General features: G+C 40.1%; 1 protein-coding gene across 1 annotated transcript in view; it reads right to left on the reverse strand.

Moving 5' to 3' along the window:
• Nucleotides 1–26,978, reverse strand: part of LOC121303550 (pappalysin-1-like) — a 202,097-nt gene that overhangs the window by 3,683 nt on the left and 171,436 nt on the right. The gene's annotated exons all lie outside the window — the stretch shown is intronic.

The following is a 26,978-nucleotide window of genomic DNA, read 5'->3' on the forward strand; positions in this document are numbered from 1 at the left end:
TAAGCCTTTGTTTCCATATGTCAGGGAGGCAGCCTACACTCAGCATGAGGTTGAATAATTTGACCAGGGCCTCCTGCAGCCAGGACTGCTGTGTTTCAGAATCTCACTGATGATGCTGTCAGGCCTGTAGGTTTTCCTGGGCTATAGTTTATCTGTCAGCTCCAGCACAGTTACTGGGGTCTGCTTGTCAATTTTTGTAGTTTTGTTAACAATGAATTTTGGTCTGGATTAAATTTTAATTAATGTATATCTAATTTGGTAGAGTTTACCATAGTCATTTTTCCAAATACTGTCATTTTTGATTGCCAATTCATTGTCAGTTTTTTAAGTAAACTGTTGCTGGCATTTCCCAGTCCACTTTTTCTCTTGCTTTGCCAGTTGTGCTCAATGCATTTTTGAGGCAAACACCAACGTACCTTAATTTCACTAACCCCTGCAGCTCATTGATCTATTTTGTGTTAATTGTCTAAGCTATTAAGTATGCCAAGTAAACAAACAATGACAATCATTTTAAAAAATGCTAACATTAAGTTTTTATTTAAAATAATCTTTTATATGCATTGTACACCAATGTGCACACAGGTACAATGCAGCAGCATGAGTTATTGGTATTACTGGTAGCCTAGCTACAGGCTAGTGTGACTACTGTACTGCATAGGCCTACTGTACAGATTTATATGATCTCTGCCAGTCCTGGTGTTGTCACACAACAGCACAGTGCCCTTTTGTCTAGAAGTGGGCAATCTCTGATTAAAGGTTTTGAAAGCACCCCTCTCTGTGATTGGGGAGAGTCAATTGGTGACATGTAAGCTGCACACAGATATGTGTCTGACTGGGATTGGAAGATTTGTTTTTCAATTTTGAGCCATAAATGTGTCTCCCTCATTTAATGGGGGGAGACAGATTATCTGACATCCCCTTTGTACCACATAATGATGCCTTAGTCTGAGATCCCCTTTGTACCGCACAATGATGTCCCCAGAGTCTGAGATCACCTGTGTACCACACAATGATGCCCCCTGAGTCTGAGATCACCTTTGTACCACACAATGATGCCCCCTGAGTCTGAGATCACCTTTGTACTGCACAATGGTGCCCCCTGAGTCTGAGATCACCTTTGTGCCACACAATGGTGCCCCCTGAGTCTGCCCCATCTGGTTTGGGCATTCTTTAGGGAGGGGAGATGAACTCCCTGTAGCTTGAGGGACAGTGGGCACACACATCTGCCCTGGTCCAGCTTTCGAGGAGTACGATTATATCCAGATTGCTGATGCTATTTACAAAAAATCTCTTTCTCTTGAAAACAAGAGCACAACAATACACACAGAGGACAATACACGAGAGCACAACAATACACAAGAGCACAACAATACACACAAAAGAGCACAACAAGACATACGAGAGCACAACAATACACACAAGAGCACAACAATACACACAGAGGACAATACACGAGAGCACAACAATACACAAGAGCACAACAATACACACAAAAGAGCACAACGAGACATACGAGAGCACAACAATACACACAAGAGCACAACAATACACACAGAGGACAATACACAAGAGCACAACAATACACACAGAGGACAATACACAAGAGCACAACAATACACAAGAGCACAACAATACACACAAAAGAGCACAACAAGACATACGAGAGCACAACAATACACACAAGAGCACAACAATACACACAGAGGACAATACACAAGAGCACAACAATACACACAGAGGACAATACACAAGAGCACAACAATACACACAAAAGAGCACAACAAGACATACGAGAGCACAACAATACACACAAGAGCACAACAATACACACAGAGGACAATACACAAGAGCACAACAATACACACAGAGGACAATACACGAGAGCACAACAATACACAAGAGCACAACAATACACAAAAAAGAGCACAACAAGACATACAATAGCACAACAATACACACAAGAGCACAACAAAACATGAGAGCACAACAATACACAGGAGAGGCCCCTTGTGTGCACTGGGGATAGTAAACTGTTCAGGCACCAAGATCCATGTGTAAACATGAAGGCTTTCCCTCCCTGTGCTTTACCACTGCCACTGGGGATCTTTCCCAGCTGTAAACAAACTCATCATCTCTCTGAGGAGTGCTGGCTGGCTTTCACTACTTCGGCAATCTCTTTTTTCCTTTTCCTTCTCTTTCTTCTTCATGGGAATGTATTTGTTCAGTGTGTTTGTTTGCCAGAAACAAGATGTTTGCCCTTTTATGAGGTGTGAGCCCAAGATGGAGGCAGGTGGTGGTGCTCAAGTGAAGCCGTGTTACAGTACCATGCCTGCGGAGTGTGTCTGGGTCACAGGAACGTGATCACTAATGGAGTGTGCCTGGGTCACAGCACTGTGACATCAGTAATAAGAGTGTGTGTGGGTCACAGGACTGTGACATCACTAATAGTGAATGTCTGGGTCACAGGAACGTGATCACTAATAGTATGTGCCTGGGTCACTTTTTATATAAACAAAGAAACTAGGACTAGCCTCATTCTCCACAGCTGTCTCCCTGCTTGTTCAAATCTCACATTAGAAGGCTGTCAGGGACTTGGAGAACTATGCATGCTGGGGAACAACAGTAGCTGACAACATGCTTTGAAAGAACTGGGTCAGAGCTATAGTTGACTTACTCTACTCAACATTAGACATTGGCTAGATATATTCATAACTTGTTAAGACATTGATTGCGTCATAACTAAGTTGTCACTGAAATTTCTATTAACAGTTTTATTACTATATTGTACTGTATACTGACCATCACCCTGACGCATGGAAAGTGCATTCCAGGACATAGAGCTTCCTACAGTACTAGAGCTGCACATTGTTTAATCACTAAAGAAAGACACCATTCTGAGGACAGTACGGTGTCATTACATCTTTAAAGTGGTTCATTTAGAATATTAAGATTCATTCAGTTCATGTATTTATTTATGTATTTCACTTGTATTATGTCATTGTGCACCAGACGGTGCCAATCACAGTGTTGTGAGCGAAAGTGTTCTCAGAAGAGAAAACTCAGCTCTGGATTACAAGACAGCTGTCACAAGGGACGAGGCATCTTTTCCAGAATGATGAGCACCATGGTAACGATACAAGAAAAAATGACAAAATCTAAATCAGGAACTCTCCTGACCTGGCATCTGGTATGCCCCTGGGAAACCAGGAAGTGGAATAGAAAAGAAAAACAATGTCTATGAAAACAGCTCCAAGAGCACAGCACCGAACCCGCATGCTGCTCAGCCCCTAAGAGCTCAGGGTTATCAAACACTAAAATACATCTGGCAAAAGGACTGATAAATAAATAAAGCTTCTCTGAAAGCCAAGGTCTCTTTATGAAATGAACCATGTAACCTGAAGTGGTCTACAAGACATCCTTTATTCAGTGACCCTGTTTGAAACATCCCAGTCCAACGGCTCCTTAGAAACACTCTTGTTGTTTTCACTGTGTTGCTCTTAGCCCGTCAAAGTGCTTGAAAACCAGGTTCTGCAAAAGACCAGTGTTGCAGCATGCATGTATATAAAGGGTGCTCAGGCTGTTGTTTATTCTCAAAGCCCACTGTGCAAAATGAATACATCTTTTCTCTGTTTAAGGCATGAAGCCCAGCATGACACCAAATTATGCTACCGCTCTCCAACCTGAGATCTTATTGTTTAAGCTCATGCTGAATGAATTTTAAGACAGACAGCTGCGTCTTGCATAAAGATATACATATATAAATGCAGCAGGCTGGCTGTAGGGGTGCAGCCTGGGTGGTGAATCTTGGTTTATTGTATTCAGAGCTTGCATGGAATGTTTGTCTCTCAATGCTGAATCTGAATTCAAAAGGAGTCTGATATGCTTTCTAAAGTGATAGGGTCGTACACAAAGTGCTAATGTCCAAAAACGCGATTTTCTCCAAACCCATGATATGCAATAGGGTCGTACACAAAGTGCTAATGTCCAAAAACGCGATTTTCTCCAAACTCATGACATGCAATTGAGTTTATTTTTTTTACCAATCACAACTAAATCTGACACAACTGCACACAATTGGTAGTCTGTTCTTGAGAGAGACCCAGGGCTGGATGGTGTCAGGTCAAGTATTATAATGTTCTCTCTTGCACAGCTATGAAGGGTTGCTCTTTCCGTTTCAGTCAGCACTGCGCTTGACAGCAGCCAGTTCAACTGTTCAAAACATTGTCGGAAAAAAGGAGACCAAATACCGTCATTATACATTATAAAAACTGACAATATCCTTTGCAGAGAGTTTAAGTTCCTATTGGAATGACAGAAAACATACATGCTATTTGCCTTTCAAAAGAAACACTACACAGTTATCTTGTACACGACTGTCACATACAGCACAATGCCAAGTTATTATTGTATAAACCATTTCAGTGGCTTAACTGTCATTCAGTGAATATGTTCATGGATATAAACATTACTGGTCATATTTAGCCATATCTTGAAATGTTTAAAAGGAAGTTGCTTTACCTAAACAAATATGCTTTGTGAATAAGAAAAGATGGGGTTGAACTATCTGGATAGAATCAGGGTATTAAAGACAAGCCAAAGAAAACAAACCCTAACATTCTTTGTATGTTTTAGCCCCTTCTATCTCATCCACCTAGCCTTTTCTTTATCGTCCAACAGTCTCAGTAGCTTTTAAACAACGGTGCTTTCTTATCAATTTACTTTGTATATACAAAAGGTCAGGAATAGGTCATAAACTCCATGCTGATGAACTACATCAGAGTAAAAAAAAAAAGATGAACTTATTGCGACATTCTCAAAACCATGTTCTTTGTAGGTATTATTTAGGAGCCCCTAATACTAAAGCCCCTTACAGTTTTATTGGTTAGCTGAGAGTAACACAGAAACAAACAGCTTTCCATACACGTCAACATGCAGTAGTATGCTGCACGGTCACACATATACTGTAATACTTGTAAATGCATCCTGTGTGTGTGCAACTATAAGCTTATTACATTTTCTCTCAGATATGTCGATTGTTTTCCACACAAATGCCCCTGCTGGGATTACAACCCCTTTATGAGAGTGTGTATTTGGTTGAACACTAGCAGGTCCCAACTCTAAGGAAATACCCTGAATGAAACAGAATCACAGAGACTGCAGTGAACAGGAAGGCAGCTCTTAATTGCGGGGGGGGGGGGGGGGGGGGTCTTCCTCTTTTACTATAACACTTGTGCAATGAACTGCCTTCGTGGGTCAAAACCTTTAATAACATAATAGTGTCTGTAATTGGTGACATATCGAGGTCAATGGTGCAAGAGAAAAAGACGGATAAGAAAGAGACAGTACATAGCAAAGGTGCCTGCATATCAGGGCTTGTGATCTGATGAGTTTGTAGAATTACAGGGGCTACTTGAGTACTGTATAAAAAAAGATAAATACATTTAAAACACAACCATGAAAAAAACAATGTTCACTACAGAATGAGGTATGAGTCTTTTTTTTGTTTTAACTTGTTAACCTACTGCCTCACTAAAACTGAGTCGATTGACCTGATCTGAGTCGATTTCCAAGAGAGATAATCATTAAAATGAGTGCTCTTACTGAAGGAGGTTTGTCCAGACAAGCACAGATGCTGTACTGTAGACATACAAAACAAAGCAATGGGGGAGTGTATGACTTCTGTGTAGAGTATCATTTGGATTTCACTCAAACAATCAGGTAGTTCAATGAAGCTGTTACAGGCCTGTGGGATGTTTGAACAGTTTGAATCACTTATACCAGCCATAGTAATTCTGGTGGGATAAGTGTATGTGAACGAGACATATTTCAATGACCAGAGAAACACACATCATTTCCAAAAAAAAAAAAGCTTCTATTAAAATAATGCAGATGTAGTAAATAGCCAGACTTCCCTGAGAGCCCCTTGGCATGACAGCAGCATGCCTACATTTAATCCCAAATGCTGAAATAACAATATGTGCTATTGCTGTCTGCCCCCCCATTATACTGCACTAGACTTGCAATTCCCTCACCAGAGTTGCATGTGTATCACAAAATGTGGATACGACAACTGATTAGCCCTTTGCAGTCCAATGTCGGACCAGGTCAGACATTACAATTTTCCCTTTCCAGTCCGATATCATCAAAAAGACATAAAGCACAGGTCTCTAGTCATTTTTTCTCTGGAAAAAGCTGAGAAAACCTTTTAATGGCCGAGTGAGACCAATAGGAGCCGAAAATAAAAAAGGGCGTATCTCATAGCCCCATGTACTACAGAGATAACATGGACATAAACAAAGGAGGTAGCTGCTTCTGCATCCAGCACACAAAGAATATCATGGACATTTGCTGCAGAGCTTTTTAAGATGTTACAGTAATAAAATAATGACTTGGATCGCATTATTGAAGTTTGGTGATAAAAGTGATCAGGAGAGGATTTATCAGTATGCATGTCTATAAATAGGTATGTGAAAAATACAGTGAACAAGGGGTGGGGCTGGGCTGAAGATACAGTACTGAGTGTCCTTTTGCGATTCAATGCCACTTAAACCTATTTTACTTTTAAAAAAAAAATTTAAACAGCGCATATAAAATAAACAGCGCATGTGAAAATAAATTGGACCTGACGCACCTGACAAGCGCTGAATAAATGGACTGCAAAGGGTTAAATGTTTAATCACAATTGGATAGGTGGGTCTCCTTCTATAAGTAAAAATGTCAGTGTGACATGGACTGCCTCCTTCTTATATCCATAGATTCTGATCAAATATTAACCTTGTTTAAGCAGATTGTGCAAGCAGATATGGATAGCAAGTAGTGGATAAAAATTGGCTCCACGCACAGGTGAACCTTCACTCTGGCCCTAATAAATGGCTACACATCTCTGTATCAGCTTCCAGACATGCAGATCTCACCTGGGTCTGTGTCAGCTTCTAGACATGCAGATCTCACCTGGGTCTGTGTCAGCTTCCAGACATGCAGATCTCACCTGGGTCTGTGTCAGCTTCCAGACTGGCAGATCTCGCCTGCATCTGTGTCAGCTTCTAGACAGGCAGATCTCACCTGGGTCTGTGTCAGCTTCCAGACAGGCAGATCTCACCTGGGTCTGTGTCAGCTTCCAGACATGCAGATCTCACCTGGGTCTGTGTCCAGCTTGAGTGAAATAAATTAAACTAGCCTGCAATGAATACGAGTCCTCATCGTAGTATTAGTTTGGACCCTAGACCTGAGAATGTCTCTTCTGCCTATACAACTCAAGCACAGTTAGTATAAAAATCCCAAAGATATGGCGATATGCTCATGTCGCGGCATTCCTGAAGTCTGGGATAGATCCATTGATATCTGTGGACGCTGGAGTCCAGCCTAATCAGTTAATCCAAGCCCATGCTTCAGACTGAATCTGCTGCATATTCATTTGTTTAGTTATTTTGTCAGCCATGGTTGGCAAGATGTCCCCCTCTTCGCAGTGGGTGATAACGTGTCTGCATGTGCATTCCAAACACATATCGGAAGATCATTTTAACACGATAAAGGTACAGCTTTGCAGAGCTAGGGTCTCAGGGCTTCAGCATATCCAACTCTGGGCTAAAGAAACAGACACTTAACTGAGGACCTGTCTACTTCATGGACAGTAAAGTTCTAAAAAAATGTGCATGTAGTGATGATGCACAAATACTTGAGATTTGCTCATATCACTAATAACATGGGCAAAATGTCACAAAAAAACACTTCATATCATCCTATCATATAAAATCAAATATTTTATATTATGGTTTCAATTAAAAAATATTAATATATGTTACATTTTTTACATGCAAAATAAATCTATTACATAACATTTCCACACAAATATAATATTACAGTTGGTTCTCAGTCTAGAAAAGCTTATTTCAATGGTTTCATGTAATAAACACTCATCTGACCCCTAGCTTGGCAGAAATCTCTGAATATGGAACAAGCAAAATACAGTTTTATGGCTTCTTTAAGTGCAGCTCATTTTCATACAGAGTAATTCAATTATTAATGTTGAATCTCTCACGAATTCATTAAAACCAGATGATATTTAAATCAAATGACATTTAACCTTAAGATATACATGGATATGATGTTTTGTACAAGAAGGCTGAGTTCTGAAATCTATCATTCGATATTTCAGCCAACTGCCTCTGGAACCCAAATTACAGCAGGAACACACTTTGATGAAGTTGTTCTGACAGCTAACCCCACAAGCCATTGGACCTAACTCTTACAATCGTCAAAGCCCAGACTGTAATGCCACAAGACCCAAACAGCCCAACAATAAGAAACACAAATGCCAGATAAGTCTCACTAAGTTGCTGTTTACACGTTTTTATTTAAATTAGCACACAGTCATAGTGCCAAGCCTTAAATAAAATACAAGTTCTAGGAGGACTGGAGATTCTCAAACTAACAAATCTCCTGGGCTGGATGGCACATACCCAAGAGTGCTTAAAGAAACAAGGGAGGTAAATCGGCAATGAGCTGGCAAAGATTTTCACACATCAATCAAGACAGGAGGTGGCCCAGCTGACTGGTGCATTGCAAGTGCTACACTCATATTTAAAAAGGGAGATAAGGTGGAACCAGGAAACTACAGCCCCATCAGTCTCACCTTCATAACATGTAAAATCATAGAATCCATCTCAAGGAGTATCTATATAGCAACACCATAGGTGACAGCCAACATGCATTCAGAAAGGGAGCTCCTTCCCAACAAACCTCTTAAACTTCTTCAAAGAAGTCGCTGCAGCAAAGGACACAGAAAGTACCTTGGACATCATCATATATGCGGACTTCCAAAAAGCAGTACATGCAGGTGGATACCACATGGCTTAAAACACAGGAAGCAGAGAGTGTTTGTAAGAGGGGAACCTCTAACTGGGGCAGTGTACTCAGTGGGGTGCCGCAGGGCTCCATTCTTGGACCCCTCATGAATGAATTGGATCGGGGGATAATTCGCAAACTTGTAAAGATTAGGGGGAGCAGCAGACACACTTACAGCCACCAAGTAAATTCAAAAAGATGTACACCGTATACAAAACCTGGCAGAAACGTGGCAAATGACATTCAAGGTCAACAAATGTAAAGTGTTACACACCGGTCACACAAAAATGTAAGATCTCAATACCAAATTTGCAACCACAGTATGAGAAAGCAATCAAAAAGGCAAACAGCATGCTTGGGTGGATAGCCAAAAGTGTAGAGTATAAATCCAAGGAGGTTATGGTGAGGTTGTATACTACACTGGGACGAATACTGTGTCCAATTCCAGTCACAACATTGTGGTCCTGAAGAGAGTTGAAAAGAGAGCAATCAGACTAAGCCCAGGACTTTAAGGATTAAGCTACAAATAAAGGATGAAAAGAACAAAATATAAAGAGCCAGGAATCAAGAAGAATCAGTGGGACATAAGAATATAAGAACATAAGAAAGTTTACAAACGAGAGGAGGCCATTCGGCCCATCTTGCTCGTTTGGTTGTTAGTAGCTTATTGATCCCAGAATCTCATCAAGCAGCTTCTTGAAGGATCCCAGGGTGTCAGCTTCAACAACATTACTGGGGAGTTGATTCCAGACCCTCACAATTCTCTGTGTAAAAAAGTGCCTCCTATTTTCTGTTCTCAATGCCCCTTTGTCTAATCTTTATTTGTGACCCCTGGTCCTTGTTTCTTTTTTCAGGTTGAAAAAGTCCCTTGGGTCGACACTGTCAATACCTTTTAGAATTTTGAATGCTTGAATTAGGTCGCCACGTAGTCTTCTTTGTTCAAGACTGAACAGATTCAATTCTTTTAGCCTGTCTGCATATGACATGCCTTTTAAGCCCGGAATAATTCTGATCGCTCTTCTTTGCAGTCTTTCTAGAGCAGCAATATCTTTTTTATAGCGAGGTGACCAGAACTGCACACAATATTCAAGATGAGGTCTTACTAGTGCATTGTACAGTTTTAACATTACTTCCCTTGATTTAAATTCAACGCTTTTCACAATGTATCCGAGCATCTTGTTAGCCTTTTTTATAGCTTCCCCACATTGTCTAGATGAACACATTTCTGAGTCAATAAAAACTCCTAGGTCTTTTTCATAGATTCCTTCTCCAATTTCAGTATCTCCCATATGATATTTATAATGTACATTTTTATTTCCTGCGTGCAGTACCTTACACTTTTCTCTATTAAATGTCATTTGCCATGTGTCTGCCCAGTTCTGAATCTTGTCTAGATCATTTTGAATGACCTTTGCTGCTGCAGCAGTGTTTGCCACTCCTCCTACTTTTGTGTCGTCTGCAAATTTAACAAGTTTGCTTACTATACCAGAATCTAAATCATTAATGTAGATTAGGAATAGCAGAGGACCTAATACTGATCCCTGTGGTACACCGCTGGTTACCACACTCCATTCTGAGGTTTTTCCTCTAATAAGTACTTTCTGTTTTCTACATGTTAACCACTCCCTAATCCATGTACATGTGTTTCCTTGAATCCCAACTGCGTTCAGTTTGAGAATTAATCTTTTGTGCGGGACTTTGTCAAAAGCTTTCTGGAAATCTAAATAAACCATGTCATATGCTTTGCAATTATCCATTATCGATGTTGCATCCTCAAAAAAATCAAGCAAGTTAGTTAGACACGATCTCCCTTTCCTAAAACCATGTTGACTGTCTCCCAGGACCCTGTTACCATATAGGTAATTTTCCATTTTGGATTTTATTATAGTTTCCATAAGTTTGCATATAATAGAAGTCAGGCTTACTGGTCTGTAGTTACCTGGTTCAGTTTTGTTTCCCTTTTTGTGGATCGGTATTACGTTTGCAATTTTCCAGTCTGTCGGTACCACCCCTGTGTCAAGAGACTGCTGCATGATCTTGGTTAGCGGTTTGTAAATTACTTCTTTCATTTCTTTGAGTACTACTGGGAGGATCTCATCCGGCCCAGGGGATTTGTTTATTTTAAGAGCTCCTAGTCCCTTTAACACTTCTGCCTCAGTTATGCTAAAGTTATTTAAAACTGGATAGGAACTGGATGACATGTGGGGCATGTTGTCAGTATCTTCCTTTGTAAAAACTTGTGAAAATTAATCATTTAATATATTTGCTATTTTTTTTTCTTCATCTACGATTTTGCCATTTGTATCTCTTAAACATTTAATCTCCTCTTTGAATGTTCGCTTGCTGTTGTAATATTGGAAAAACATTTTGGAATTGGTTTTAGCTCCCTTAGCAATGTTCATTTCTATTTCTCTCTTGGCCTTTCTAACTTCCTTTTTGACTTGCATTTGCAGTTCTGTGTACTCTTTCTGCGTACTTTCTTTTTGGTCCTTTTTTAATGCTCTGTAAAGTGCCTTTTTTCGCTGAATATTTTTTCTAATTGATCTATTAAACCATTCTGGCAATTTAGTTTTACATTTAGATTTGTCTACTTTAGGGATGTAATTGTTTTGCGCCTCTAGTACTACATTTTTGAAGAACAACCATCCTTCTTCTGTGGGTGTTTTCTCTATTTTACTCCAACATGATTGAAAGCTATAAAATCTTAAAAGGAGTTGACACAGTTCACCCAAACCATTACTTTAAGTGCAGTACAAAAAACAGGACAAGAGGACACAGCTGGAAATCAAGTGGAGAGAATCTTTGGACAGAGGGAAGGAGACATTTCACGCAGAGAGTGGCGAGTAGATGGAATGGACTACCTAGTAATGTTGTTAACGCAGAAACACTTGGACCCTTTAAGACCCCACATGACAAAGTTTTGATATCTATCAGTTACTAGGAAGAAGACAAGCTCAGAAGAGCCGAATGGCCTTCTCTCATTTATAATACTTATGTTCTTTTATTAGACAATGACTTTCTCCAAGAGATACTAGTGCTGTGGTTACACACTTGCTCTGCTGCACATTGGACCTTATTTGGGGTCAACTAGGGACTACCACTTGAAGCCCAGGCAGTGAACTTGGGAAAATGACATTCAAATTATAAGGGACTTCTGAGACTGTTGCCATGGTAATGGTGGATAACAAAATTGTGAAAAAAAAGCTAATTACCAGGTCTGAAAGAAGGTCTCTGTAACGAGGGCTGGTTGAACGGGCGGGTCCAGAGTATGAGAGGCCCTGTGTTGACTCAGAGCTAAGTCAGCCTCTCTGCTCTTGGGAAATACCTTTGCCTGGCACTGCAATTCCAAAGCAGCCTCCAAACTCAAAGGAAACAGAGGAGCCAGGCTCTCTCAATGACATCACAAGTGTATTCCAGTCATGTTTTGAGGTCTCCACAAACCCACACACTGCCCTCTGGAATGAACCTGTTTTTGTGCAGCAGTAGCAAGTATATCATGGGAGGAGGCTGTGGAAAAATTCTTATCCCACACAAGGCAAGAAAGGGGCCTAGACGCAAAGATGCCCACAATTTACACCAGCTATGTGTTTACTGGCTCCTAGTGAGACGAGGCATCACTGCATAAACATTTGACTTTCCTGCGTTTTCTTTCTCCACTCCCTAACCTTTAGAAAGCTATTTATTTTGATCCTTGTGACACAGGAATACAAACAGAAAAAAAAAAAAAAAAAAAAAAAAAAAAAAAAAAACTTCTCAAATGAGCTTCCACTGAAGGTATCCCTTGCAAACAAACTTGGGTAACCCTCTCACACTTGTTATTTATTAAGCAGTATCTAACCTTAGTTGCCCTGACTGCTTTAATAATTATTAGTAAATGTGCAGCTATATATAAGGCTGTTCTCCACTTTCAGTCTGCCTAAACATCAGCTTAGTTTGCAAATGCACTGCTTTTCAATGCCTTTGGACCAGAGGTAATCTAGTGCCATCATGGCAAATTGGAGTTTGGCTGTAAAGAAACAGCAGAACAGGGTTTCGTGAGGGTCTTCCCCTTGTAGTGAGATTGATGAATATCCCTTTGGACAGAGAGAAATGCTTTCCCCCAGGACTCTGCTTACAGTACCAGCAGGAGGATTGAGGGCTGGGGTTATATTTAAAAGTAATTAGTGTAAATCATCACAAGACAGCACTTGGAAGATGTAGTGCAAGACCACCCAGCTCTGAAATAAATCACTGTCACCCAACATGCCATTAATACAAATTATTACAATCACTGTGTATTTGTTTTTAGAGCTAATTTGTAACTTCACGCCTTCCCCTTCTGTTTATTTATTTCTTAGTCTTCTTTTCTGGCTTTTTGTCTCTTTAAAAAAGAAAAAAAAACCCTGTGTGGTCCTGAAAATAATTCCCTTGTTTGATTAACCTATCCTGATCTGTTTTTGCCTTGTTTGTGATGTTATTCTTTGATCACAAAGCATTAATAAATTGTGCCAGACAGTGTATGCTAACACTGTCACAATACTGTTTCATTGAGGGCAGAATCCTGTCTGTAATTCAGCCATGGCATGTGTCTGTGTTCGAATCAAGACTTGAGTGCTGCAGGTCTTGGCACAGACACAACCCTGTTGCACTCTGTGAGTAGTACTTCCACCCTTAAAGCTTTATCTTCTTAGAAATAGTACTCCTTGGAGGCTACTGATTCAATAATTAGTGAGTTGAAGTACACTACAGTAATTAAATAGTGGTTCTCTAAAATGAATTCAATTGAGAAATATAAAGGAATAGGAAGTTACTTTGGTGCAACATTGTGCAGAACATACAAAAATGCCTCTAAATGAATATGAAAATGGCAGCTTGAAGCAATTTAGTGTTTCTATATGGGAAATATAAATGGAAAGGATGTGTCACTCGTTGAACCAAACAAATAGTGTCCACGTTCGATGACATCATCAACAAACAAAACTGGTTAATAACTCCTTATAGAGTCCAGATAGGGCCATGGTTACTATGAAACACATATAGTAACCCATCTATGATCTATCAAAAAAAAATCATTTCCTGTGACTTTTGACCTCTCCTAAAGGTGAAATGTAAAACTGCCTTCTCATAATAGAGTCTCATAATAGAGTGCACATGGGGTCATGGTTACTATGTAAAAATGCTATTCTGGACTATTTGCTAAAGTGTTTAGAACTGGACCTGGTACTGGCATTTTGCATTATTTTCTAAAAATGTTGGTACTGGTACTGTTACTGGTATTCTGCACTACTTGCTAAGGTGTTTGGTACAGGTCCTGGTACTGGTCCTAGAAACCGTAACGTTGCCCTTTTTTTTGTTGTTTTTTGTTCTCTCGTTAACAATTTGAACTTGCAAAAAGCGCAGGGAAGGTTGTTACAGATTGCAAAGGTCAGGATGATTTTAGTAATGGTGTTAGTTTTCATCTTGTGGTTCCTGTTGTAGATCCCAAAGGTGGCTTGATGTCGAGGGACACTGGGAAGAATAGATTAAAAGGAGGCACCCCTATGCAGCTGTGCTCCTCTTACCAAGGAGATTACTGCTGCCAGTGCCCAGACTCTGCTGAAATAACTGTGCTGTTGGCCTGGCCTCTATCTAGCGCAGGCTTGACTGCTGATGGGACCATCCTCTCCTATGTGAAACACACTCTAAGACACACTCTTCCTGCAAGCGTGTAGAATTGGGTTAACAGAATTGTTAAGATTATACTGTAGAGAGAGGTGATATTTTCCTGCAGACCAATAAGCCTCTTTCCTGGACAAAAAAGTGAATAGTCTTCTTACTGTGCTCCAGGGTTTACCGTTTTTTTTTTACTGTCTGTCCACTGGAGTGGGGGGGGGGGGGGGGGGGGGGGGGGGTAGCTACATAAAAGAAGCATAACTAACTGAAAGCTAGAAGGGCACACACAAGAATAAAGGAGATTCATATATTTTTTAAAAACACTTTCATAAAACAAACAATAAATGAAACGCAAATGCCTACACTTCTTCTGTAACCAAGCAAATGCAGAAGAAATTTGGAGAGTGGATGTAGGAAGTGACATGGGCTTCGGCTACATTAATGATCATTTTCTCCTGACCAAGCATCATGTAGACCATCAGTTCACTCTGTGTGAAGTTCATCAGGCGAGGTAAGGAATATCATTCCTGTTCTTGGGTAATAATTGGAAGCCAGTGGTGCTTTCTTCACATTAATTTATGTGTTATTTCAAGCAGCACCAGTGTCCCTGGCATTTGAGATGCTCTTGATAAATAGCTTCCCACACATCAGTTAACTCAGCTCGCTCCACTGTTATTTGTGGAATATATTTCTTAGTTTCTACTTGGCTGCCCTGAAGGCAGGCTGCTCCTTCTCTCACCCCGATGGCAGTGAGCGTTGCGGAGCAGTGCTGTTGTGGACTAGGGGCACATTCCTGGATGCCAGATGTTTATTGTGAAACGGAAACTTGTCTTACAAATGCATCCCTTCTGTGACTTGCTTTCTTTCTGCTCTCTGGCAGAGGGGATTCTGACACGTGTGCAGACTCAGCAAGACAGAGTGATGTTTCTGCAGGGTCCCTGAGGTTTCACAGCTAACATCACTTCCCACAGCGCTCCCCACGTCAGTGTACTTAAGCTTTTTAGTTAATAATGACTAATGTGTCTGTACCATTTATATGAAAAAACAACAACATTTTGGCTAGAGACAGGAAACGCAGACTATCCAAGATCAAAACTTAAAAGTAAATGCAGGAACTAATCGATGTGCAACATTTTTTTAAAATAATCCAGAACAACATTTCTGTTTAGGTCAGTTTCTTGTGGTAATGCTAAAATAAACTTGAAGTCTATGCTGCACAATATGTGGCTGGTCCACGTATAACCTTCACTGAAGACACTGAGAAAGACTTCCAGTGAACCCCCCCCCCCCCCCCAAGTTTATTGTAGAATCACTACATTTTCTACAATTGAGAGTAGACTGCACACATTCCATCTGATGCTAATAAAAAAAGGTACTGGCAAAGAACTATATGAACATAAATTAGAACTTTTATTTAACATCATACAAACAAAGAGACTACAGAGGTATATTGCAAAAGTCTACCCAAAGCCAAATACCCAAATAGCAGTCCAATATTTCACGTACATGGAAAACTACAAAGTGGTATGTAATTCAATATGTTATCGCAACATTATGCAGCAGGTTACATTCGACTTTATATGAAGCAACATTACTTAATTCTATAGGGTAATGCAAAAGCTGTATTTGTCTACAATGGTGTCAGTGATGAAACCATTTTTTTGAGCTGTCGTGTAGCTGGAGAGTTAGAATCGGACTGGCTTACTGGGATGTGTATGTTCTAAACCGCAAAACAGTTGAAAGCTGGAGTTGAGATAAGTGTTTAAAAAAAGCAACAACAACCGGCCCTCAATATTAATAGATATGGGAGTGCAATGAAATCAAAGGGTTTTCCTGGATGGGAATAACTGGGTGGTTAGATTTACTGGGAAGTGGGAATTACCACAAAGATACAGCGGCCTTGTGTTTCACTACAAGGATAAAGGAAATGCCATGCCAAGGGCTGGGGCCGGGTCAGGGCATCCCAGTAGAAGGAGTGCACAGAGCTTTCTTTGTGTTCTCTAACAACTGGCCCACTAATTAAAAGAGCTGCTTGTGAACATTTCACAGTATTAACACACTCTCTTGTTTTTGAGACCATGGGCTCTATTAACAAAGCTACAACTCATGAGTTATTTAAAGAATGTGTTTTTGAATACAATCCAGTTCATATGAATAAGGTTTTTAAGGTCAGGATTCAAGTCATCATAACCCCTTTATCACATTTCCATATGAATAAACTGTAAGGTGTGGCCATAATATCACTGAAGAACCGAAAGCTCACACGTCATAAGTAGAAACACCTGGAAACACTGCCAACACACTCTTCAACAAAAAAACTTCCTCCTGGAAATCTCATTCACCTCTGACCCAGCCCTAACCTCTACATTCTGTTAAGCCACAGAGCAATGTGACCACTACCAGCCTTTCTCTAGCTGGATATCCCAATACTCCAATAACCGGTTACAGAAAAGCAAACTCTGTTGCCTGTAATGTGTGGTAAGGTTTTATCAGGGCATAACGTTTTTTTTACGTGTGATGTTTACATTGAAAACTGTTGTAAAAATAACACCAATTTTTTTTTTTTAATGTTAACGATTCACCTTTTTTTCTGAAGTTGTCATGTATCCCCTCCACTGCCAGCTCAGTACCCCCTGAGCAAAAATCCTAGCAACAGCAGGACTGTGTATTTGTAAGAGCACGACCCACAGGTCACAGGATTAGACGTTTAAAACGAGGAGTGTCGTTTCATCTGATAACATCACAGAGATTCAAGCAAGCCTACTGTGAAATAGCGACTTCAATCAAACTCAAATCAGAGAGTGATGGAACACAAGCAACTTTGTTCTGTGGAAACAAATGAAGCAGTCAGATGTACATGATATTATGACGAGCCCGCCCTGCTTGAACTTTCCACATGGGAAAATTGTTTGACATTGCAAACTAGTTTCTTCAATGGTTCCCAGAATTGCCTAATGTTACATCATCCTGAAGAATAAATCAGAAATGCAGCAATAAATCCAAAAAGTTTTCATAAGGTACATATTTGTGACATCAAAGAACAGTGTTACTACTTTTTCAGCTGTTTATTTACATACATTCTCAAATGCCATGCTAGAATGTGGCTACCTCTTCATATCAAGATGAAATACCATGATAGAATGAATCTATGTCTTCATATCAAGAAGCATATGACATGGTTTATTTAGATTTCCAGAAAGCTTTTGACAAAGTCCCGCACAAAAGATTAATTCTCAAACTGAACGCAGTTGGGATTCAAGGAAACACATGTACATGGATTAGGGAGTGGTTAACATGTAGAAAACAGAAAGTACTGATTAGAGGAAAAACCTCAGAATGGAGTGTGGTAACCAGCGGTGTACCACAGGGATCAGTATTAGGTCCTCTGCTATTCCTAATCTACATTAATGATTTAGATTCTGGTATAGTAAGCAAACTTGTTAAATTTGCAGACGACACAAAAGTAGGAGGAGTGGCAAACACTGTTGCAGCAGCAAAGGTCATTCAAAATGATCTAGACAAGATTCAGAACTGGGCAGATACATGGCAAATGACATTTAATAGAGAAAAGTGTAAGGTACTGCACGCAGGAAATAAAAATGTACATTATAAATATCATATGGGAGATATTGAAATTGGAGAAGGAATCTATGAAAAAGACCTAGGAGTTTTTGTTGACTCAGAAATGTCTTCATCTAGGCAATGTGGGGAAGCTATAAAAAAGGCTAACAAGATACTCGGATACATTGTGAAAAGTGTTGAATTTAAATCAAGGGAAGTAATGTTAAAACTGTACAATGCACTTGTAAGACCTCATCTTGAATATTGTGTGCAGTTCTGGTCACCTCGCTATAAAAAAGATATTGCTGCTCTAGAAAGAGTGCAAAGAAGAGCGACCAGAATTATTCCGGGCTTAAAAGGCATGTCATATGCAGACAGGCTAAAACAATTGAATCTGTTCAGTCTTGAACAAAGAAGACTACGTGGCGACCTAATTCAAGCATTCAAAATTCTAAAAGGTATTGACAGTGTCGACGCAAGGGACTTTTTCAGCCTGAAAAAAGAAACAAGGACCAGGGGTCACAAATGGAGTTTAGAAAAAGGGGCATTCAGAACAGAAAATAGGAGACACTTTTTTACACAGAGAATTGTGAGGGTCTGGAATCAACTCCCCAGTAATGTTGTTGAAGCTGACACCCTGGGATCCTTCAAGAAGCTGCTTGATGAGATTTTGGGATCAATAAGCTACTAACAACCAAACGAGCAAGATGGGCCGAATGGCCTCCTCTCGTTTGTAAACTTTCTTATGTTCTTATGTTCTTATATCAACATGAAATGATAAAAAATGATGAAAAAAACAATCCTGGTAAAATCCTTAAGAAATAAAATTGTCTGTAAAATTAAAATGAACATTGTCTGTACTCTTGTTTTAGTTGATATAAATGTTATATAACAAAATGTTATGTAACAAGCGGTCACAAAAAAATGCTCCCACTGTTTGCCAAGGTGCTTGTGTAACCGACACAGGCATTTCCATGACTGCTGGTCTTTTCTTTACCCTTGTTAAGCAAGAACGTTGGCCTGCATGTTAGATTTTTGCTTCAGTAACATTTTCTGCATTACAGTAAAGCAAAACAAAGGCATGCCTTTCTTTAAACTGTTCGCCTCATGAGATGCACATCATTAGGGGATAGAAGGAGCCGACCATGCTGAGGCACATGTGGAACCATGCATGACAAACCCCATGAATAAGTGGAGTCATAAAACTATCAGGAGGGATTTTCCATCTTGCACCTTGGTGATTATTAGGAGTGGCAGAAGGATAGTAAAACACAGACAAGGCAAAGATAAAGATCCCCTACTTTCTTGCTATGATTGACTTGCACACAGTTTAACCATTAAACCAAGGCTCATTGTCAAGTTGGACAATAGTGATTTCTGATTAGAATTGTTGAGTCTGATAAATAATCAAGACTAAACAATATCATGCAGATTGAGTACAGATGAAATGGTAGGCTGGGAGGACTATATCAGAGTCAGTGTTAGAAGGAAGGGAATCAGAGGCCTCCCATTCCACTGCCCACGATGGCTCCTTTAGCATCCTCACTGTGTTTAACGGTTTAGCAGCATGCAAAGGCAACTCTGCTCAGTCTGTACAGTGAGTGATCACATGAGGATTGATCTCTGCTTGAAGTAGAGCGTTTAATGCATTGTCATCTCAGATTGTAGAAACTCGCTACAGAAATAACATAAGCGTTTCAATACTAAACAGTTTCTGTAGCAACATCACAGAAATCATCAACAAATGTGAACTATAGACTGCTGCCGAATAGAACTTGTGACAACTCAAAACTATCAGGGTATGTTATTGCAATTTGCATTTTTCCCCTTCCAAGCTATTTAGGAATAGGAGCCAAACAAGTCACAGCATCATTTTGAGTTTCTCATTTTGATCTTGAAAGAACCCTACATGCAGTGAGCTCAATCGTCATGTTGAATGGCTTTCGAAGCACATCCTCAAACAAGCAAGTTACCCAACAGAAGCACAACCTCATAGATAAGTAAGGTACCCAACAGTCTTTCTTTCAAAGTACAACCTCAGACAAGCAAGGTACCCAACACTCTTCTTTTCAAAGCACAACCAGAGACAAGCAAGGTATTCAACCATTTTCCTTTCAAAACACAACCTCATAGACAAGGTACCAAACAACCTCAGTGCACAATTTGACCAAGCATTTGAAGATATTCATATTGCAGTTATTCCTCATTAACAAAAAGAAAGGAACCACTTTCATAAAGAAATTACCTCTTCCCCCCTGTACTTGCTTGTGCCAGGAAAAGCTGTTTTTTTACACCACTGGGTAAGAGCAGGGAGCGTTTACATTTTAACAGTCAGTTTCTCACATCTGGCTCCAGTCTTCTCCTCCCAAACATTCCACATTGTGGCTTCCTACTTCTCCACTGGGAGCCCGATTCCTGACCATCCTTTATGAATCACCTCTCTTCTACTTGAATGGATAGCTTGAGTTTGGGGTTGGTTTACAATAGTGTGCTACTCTTTATTATCGTACACTCATGCTGGTTGACTGGATTCCTTCCATGGAATAGGAAACAGCACTTGCATGTGAATTCAGAAATGCCACAGCTCATTCCTGTTGCTTTTACTTCTCTTGAGAGCAACACTGAACAGTTCAAAAACACTTTCAAACACTGTGCCCAGTAACGCATATCAGACATGTCTTCTGCAGTCCACAATGGGCAGCAAGTACATGTCACACACAAATGGGAGGGCGTACAATTCGGTTTTATTATTTGCTTAGGTAGCCTTGTGGTGTGAAACTGCTAATGGTCCTGGGTTTATGAGTTTCTAGTTGATTTATTATGGTATTTCAATTTGAACAGTCAGTTAAATGCAGTTACTACACAATGTTTCAGAATACATGTTGTATATTTCACCAGGTATGGGTCCACAGCCAAAGAAAATGTTGGAAGTATTCTTAGTTACAAGAAAACTCCAACTTTTCCAGTCCCTTCTCGCCAAGTGGCAGATTGGAGCAGGTTTCTTAAAGAGTTATCAAACATTAGTGGATTAGTGGAGATGTTAAGTACTGTTACTCTTTGGTGTTGTTGCATGTAGACCCAGTAGGGGTCGCTGTTAATAATGTTGTGTACGGAGTTGATGGTAGAAGACCCAAGAAACACTCAAAGCCTCAATGATTTGTATCTGGCTTGTTATTCTTATTGCAATATCAATCCTCCTTTTTAGGCTATTTGGGAATGGAATATATTTCACAGACAAACAAGTTGCAACATTATTTTTAGTAGCCCATGCTTACGACAATAGTCTCAACCTCAAACCGGACACCAATGACTTCCTCAGCAAAGTAATTACAGCTTGAAAATATGGGTTGTGTGTTTACTGCAGCTCCCAGACAGCACATTGGAATCCTAAGCAGTAGGAGTCACGGATCTCTTTGGGAGAGTGATAAAACTTGCACCTGCTAGTAACATTATACGGGTTACACATTTACAATTTAAAGAACTGTATATAACACACCTATTCAACATATATTGAAAATGTAAGATTGATTTATGTACAGTTTAAATTTCCAGTACTATTTCTGTACTATTTTGTTAATGACATGTTTTTGTTATTTTCTCTTCCTAAGCAGGTAATCAAACACACACTCTACACACAGGGCATGCAATAATTCATTGTCTGGACCAATGAGGTCAGGTTGAGCAAAGAAGCACAAGTTTTGAAACGCACAGCATTCCTAGTCTGTTCGTTTTGCAATGCTCTGGTTTACTTTACCGTCTTCATTGAATATAACTGCTGATCAAGTGAAGGGAGCTGGGTTGTTTCATTTGCTGCCACAGAATGTTGTAAGTTTGAATTCTTGTATATCTTTCTTTCGAAGGTGTATAAGATTAGAATTACCAAAGGGGTTTACCCAGTGCTTTTCACAGTGGTTCCCATTCGTTTTGTTGCATAGGAACACTGTGTTTGGCTAAGCAGTTTCTCCATCAAAGGCCCGGCATCTTTCCTTTGTGGGTTTGTTTGACAATTAAAATCCAGGTGATGACATAAATGCAAGATGTTAAAAACCTACAACTGGGGCCTGTCTGGTAACTTCACAAACAGGTTTAAGTATCTGCAGAACATACTACTGCAGCCTGCAGGAAAGTGCTGTAAAATACATAGCACAATTCTAGCAAAGGGACACAGGTGAAAAGCAGAATATCCTTGTTGGTTTCCAGATTGCTTATAGAAGGGCATAAAAATGTCTTCTATGCTCTGTCCCTTTCTGTGAATCACAACACTTAACACACCTTTCTGTGAATCACAACATTCAACCACCTTTCCATGAATCACAACACTCAACACACTTTCCATGAGTCACAACACTCAACACACTTTTCTGTGAATCACAACACTCAACACACCTTTCCATGAGTCACAACACTCAACACACTTTCTGTGACTCACAACACTCAACACACCTTTCCATGAGTCACAACACTCAACACACCTTTCTGTGAATCACAACACTCAATACACCTTTTCATGAGTCACAGCACTCAACACACCTTTCCATGAATCACAACACTCAACACACCTTTCTGTGAATCACAACATTCAACCACCTTTCCATGAGTCACAACACTCAACACGCCTTTCTGTGACTCACAACGCTCAACACACCTTTTCACGAGTCACAACACTCAATACACCTTTTCATGAGTCACAGCACTCAACACACCTTTTCATGAGTCACAACACTCAATACACCTTTTCATGAGTCACAGCACTCAACACACCTTTCCATGAATCACAACACTTAACACACCTTTCTGTGAATCACAACATTCAACCACCTTTCCATGAATCACAACACTCAACACACCTTTCTGTGAATCACAACAGTCAACACACCTTTCTGTGAATCACAATAGTCAACACACTATTCTAGTGTCAGAATTCTCCAGCGTTATTCATTCCTCTGAAGTGGATTTGGTTCACAGAGCCTGTCGATGTGCTCTAGTGATTGGCTCTCACTCAGGTGCTACTTATTAAGGGGTGAAGCAGGAAGGGGATCACTGCAGACAGACAGTTAAACCCCCATCAGCTATCATTTCACAGCTCACTGCTGATCAGTAGCAGACATGTGCCAGGGTGACATCTGTAAAGTCACTACAGAGATCTGCCTCCTCCTCAAGTCACCCTAGAGCCGGCAGTCTGTACTCTGGAGTGTTATTAGTTACCACTGTGGTTTTATGTTGTACCAATGACTAATACAGCTGCAGCTGCTATTGTACCAGCAAGTATGTTTCAGTACAGAACCATTAGAGATATCAATTCAAGTTTTCTGTTTCCACTCATTGATCCTGTTGTACAGATCAAATCTCCTTGTTAGGTCATTGTAGCACATCCCTGATATTAAATAAAGGAACTTCCCCCTCTCACATGTAAAAGAATAACAGCTAATTACCATTATGCCAAGTCAGCGAGTCAAAATGGGGCATGACCACATTCCAACTATTGTAAATCAATCAATAAATAAAAAGCAGGTCTACAGATTCTAGGAAATGCTCTGTTTTCCACACGTGTTCCACATACACTCTGAGTAGCTGACATGCCCAGCTCTGGCGATGGCCCCAGCATCTCCACTATTGTTAATGGTTCTGATGGCCTTAAAATGATTTTGCAATCTCCCTTTGATCAAACGTTTTAATGCTGTCATAAAAAACTTGTTTTATAATTTAGATTTCTTAGTTGTGCTTCCTTAAATAATCATCTATCTATCTATCTATCTATCTATCTATCTATCTATCTATCTATCTATCTATCTATCTATCTATCTAGCTATGTATATATGATAGGATAGATAGGTAGGATATATCTATCTTAACACTTGTGGATGTAACAAATAATACATACATACATACATACATACATACATACAAACATACATACAGTGACTCTCAAAAGCATTCACCCCCCTTGGACTTTTCCACATTTTATTGTGTTACAACATGGAATCAAAATGGATTTAATTAGGAGTTTTTGCCACTGATCAACACAAAAAAGTCCATAATGTCAAAGTGAAAAATAAAATCTACAAATTGTTCTAAATTAATTACAAATATAATACAAAAAATAATTGCATGAATGATTGCATAAGTATTCACCCCCTTTGCTATGACACACCTAAATAAGTCACATAATTAGTTGAATGGAGTCCACTTGTGTGCAATTAAGGTGTTTCACATGATTTCAGGTTAAATACACCTGTCTATGGGAGGTCCCACAGTTGGTTAGTACATTTCCTAAAAAAACCACATCATATAGATGAAGGAACATTCAAAGCAAATCCGGAATAAGGTTCTTCAAAAGCACCAATCAGGGGTAGGATATAAGAACATTTCCAAGGCATTGAATATCCTCCAGAGCACAGTAAAGCCCATTATTAAGAACTGGAGAGAATATGGCACAACTGTGAATCTGTCTAGAACAGGCCGCCCTCAAAAACTGAGTATCCGGGCAAGAAGTGCACTAGTTAAGGAGGCCACCAAGAGGTCTATGGCAACTCTAAAGGCGTTACAGTCTTCCACAGCTGAGCTGGGAGACACTGTGCATACGACAACAATAGCCCGGGTGCTTCACAAAACTGGACTTTATGGGAGAGTGGCAAAAAGAAAGCCATTGTTGAAAAAAAAACTCACATCAATTCTTGGCTAGAGTTTGCCAGAAGGCATATGGGAGACTCTGAGACCAAGTGGAAGAAGATTCTATGGTCTAATTGGACCAAAATAGAGCTTTTTGGCCTCAACGCAAAGCGCTATGTTTGGTGCAAGCCTAACACTGCACATCATCCTGAGAACATCATCCCTACCGTAAAGCATGGTGGTGGCAGCATAATGCTATGGGGATGCTTCTCTGAGTCAGGGCCTGGAAAGCTCATGAAGATAGAGGGCAAAATGGATGCAGCAAAGTACAGAGAAATCCTGGAGGAAAACCTGCTGAAGTCTGCAAGAGACCTCAGATTTGGGAGAAGATTCATCTTCCAGCTGGACAATGACCCCAAACATACAGCCAAAGCCACGTTGGAGTGGTTTAAAAACAAAAAGGTCAATGTCCTAAAGGTACCTCTACCAAATATGGACTCAAGGGAGTGGATACTTATGCAATCAATTATTTTCTGTTTTATATTTGTAATTAATTTAGAACAATTTGTAGATTTTATTTTTCACTTTGACATTATGGACTTTTTGTGTTGATCAGTGGCAAAAACTCCTAATTAAATCCATTTTGATTCCATGTTGTAACACAATAAAATGTGGAAAAGGGGGGTGAATACTTTTGAGAGCCACTGTACATATATGCATACATACACACATTGTACACTGAACAAAAATATAAACGCAACATGTAAAGTGTTGGTCCCATGTTTCATGAGCTGAAATAAATGACCCCAGAAATTTTCCATATACACAAAAAGCTTATTTCTCTCAAATTGTGTGCACAAATTTGTTTACATCCCTGTTAGTGAGCACTTCTCCTTTGTCAAGATAATCTATCCACCTGACAGGTGTGGCATATCAAGAAGCTGATTAATCAGCATGTTGCCAGAGAATTGAATGTTCATTTCTCTAACATAAGCCACCTCCAACGTAGTTTTAGAGAATTTGGCAGTACATCCAATCGGCCTCACAACCGCAGACCACGTGTAACCACACCAGCCCAGGACCTCCACATCCGGCTTCTTCACCTGCAGGATCGTCTGAGACCAGCCACCCGGACAGCTGATGAAACTGTGGGTTTGCACAATCAAAGAATTTCTGCACAAACTGTCAGAAACCGTCTCAGGGAAGCTCATCTGCATGCTCGTCATCCTCACCAGGGTCTTGACCTGACTGTAGTTTGGTGTCGTAACTGACTTCAGTGGGCAAATGCTCACCTTCGATGGCCACTGGCACGCTGCAGAAGTGTACTCTTCATGGATGAATCCCGGTTTCAACTGTACTGGGCAGATGGCAGACAGCTTGTATGGCGTCGTGTGGGCAAGTGGTTTGCTGATGTCAACGTTGTGAACAGAGTGCCCCATGGTGGCGGGGTGGGGTTATGGTATGGGCAGGCATAAGCTACGGACAACGAACACAATTCCATTTTATCGATGGCAATTTGAATGCACAGAGATACAATGACAAGATCCTGAGGCCCATTGTCGTGCCATTCATCCGCTGCTGTCACCACATGTTTCAGTATGATAATGCATGGCCCCATGTCGCAAGGATCTGTACACAATTCCTGGAAGCTGAAAATGTCCCAGTTCTTCTGCATACTCAAACATGTCACCCATTGAGCATGTTTGGGATGCTCTGGATCGACGTGTACGACAGCGTGTTCCAGTTCCCGCCAATATCCAGCAACTTCGCAAAGCCATTGAAGAGGAGTGGAACAATCTACAGGCCACAATCAACAGCCTGATCAACTCTATGTGAAGGAGATGTGTTGCGCTGCATGAGGCAAATGGTGGTCACACCAGATACTGACTGGTTTTCTGATCTACGCCCCTGCCTTTTTTTTTTTTAAGGTATCTGTGACCAACACATGCATATCTGTATTCCCAGTGATGTGAAATCCATAGATTAGGGCCCAATGAATTTATTTCAGTTGACTGATTTTCTTATATGAACTGTAACTCAGTAAAATCTTTGAAATTGTTGCATGATACATTTATATTTTTGTTTAGTGTAGAAATAGCTCCCAAAAACAGTAAATAAGAATTTTGTTTTTATAAAACATTAATAGGCATTAACAAGGTAGTGGGGATCAAAGACTCATTTTCAAACAAGGAATAAAAAAGGACTCAGACTACATTAAGAATGAATTTGAGCAACAACAGAAAATATATTTGTCGCAGAGCAATTAGTGAAAATGTGAATTGATAACGCTATTGGGCTACTGCATATCTTTGTGCAGCATGTGTTCTGCTACA

The sequence above is a fragment of the Polyodon spathula genome, chromosome 33 (genome assembly GCF_017654505.1).
Source record: "Polyodon spathula isolate WHYD16114869_AA chromosome 33, ASM1765450v1, whole genome shotgun sequence".
Classification (NCBI taxonomy): Eukaryota; Metazoa; Chordata; class Actinopteri; order Acipenseriformes; family Polyodontidae; genus Polyodon; species Polyodon spathula.